At 55.2% G+C, this 862-nt stretch overlaps 1 protein-coding gene across 1 annotated transcript in view; it reads left to right on the plus strand.

Moving 5' to 3' along the window:
- Nucleotides 1-656: 656 nt before the first annotated feature.
- Nucleotides 657-862, plus strand: part of KAT6B (K(lysine) acetyltransferase 6B) — a 116,102-nt gene continuing 115,896 nt past the window's right edge. The window contains exon 1 of the mRNA XM_009322458.1: nucleotides 657-728. The gene's annotated coding sequence lies outside the window, so the exon portion shown is untranslated. The remainder of the gene's footprint in view (nucleotides 729-862) is intronic.

The following is an 862-nucleotide window of genomic DNA, read 5'->3' on the forward strand; positions in this document are numbered from 1 at the left end:
AAAAGGTGGGGGGAGCTCAATTTCCCACTTGCCAACAGCAGATAAAAAAGTGGGGAGGGACCTCTTCTGTCACAGCCTATGTAGATTAACCTTTCAATTAGCTGTTATCAGGTCCTGTGTCTTAGCACCAGTCCTCGCAATCTGCGTCCGCTCGGCATCGGGAAGGCTGGAGGTCTGGGGTGGGTTTCTGTTTTAATTTCTAAATTAATGATAATTGTTCGTGTGGTTCCCCTCCCCCGCCGTGAGCCGAACGCTTGTGTCTGATCTGCCCGTCCACCTTTTAGTATTTTGGAGTGAGAAGAGGAGCCCCGCGGAGGAGGAGGAGGAGGAGGAGGGGAGACAAGGTATTCTCTCTGCATTCATCTTCTTTTTTCCCCCTCTTGCGAAGGGGCTTAGAGAAGGTAACTGGTGCAATCAATCCGCTGGCTGGGGATTCCCTCCACCCCCTCCCCGGCTCGTCTGGCTCTCCTGGCTGGGTCTCTTCAGTGTGTATGTGTTTGGGGAAGGGGGTGGGGGGAGGTTGTGTTGTTGTTGTGTTCCTGGCTCTGGTTGCAGCCAGGAGAGAGAGCGAGCGAGAGACAGAGAAGGAGAGAGCGAGCGAGCGAGAGAGAGAGGAGCCGCGATCGCGTTTCAGGGGCAGCACATTCCGCAGGAACCGCTGCTGCAGAAACAGACACGGGCAGAGAAAGGAGGTCACTGCACGCAGAGGGGGGAGACCTGCATCGGAGGTTAGATTCCCAGGAGTTTCTGTGGGGGATAACAGGGAGCATGCGATGGGTTTTGTTTTGCGTTGGGTGACAGGCTGCAATTTGCCATAATAACCCCCTTTCCCTCCCTCTCTCAGTGCGGGGGGCTTGTCACT

Source organism: Pygoscelis adeliae, unplaced genomic scaffold (genome assembly GCF_000699105.1).
Source record: "Pygoscelis adeliae isolate BGI_AS28 unplaced genomic scaffold, ASM69910v1 Scaffold244, whole genome shotgun sequence".
In the NCBI taxonomy this organism is placed as follows: Eukaryota; Metazoa; Chordata; class Aves; order Sphenisciformes; family Spheniscidae; genus Pygoscelis; species Pygoscelis adeliae.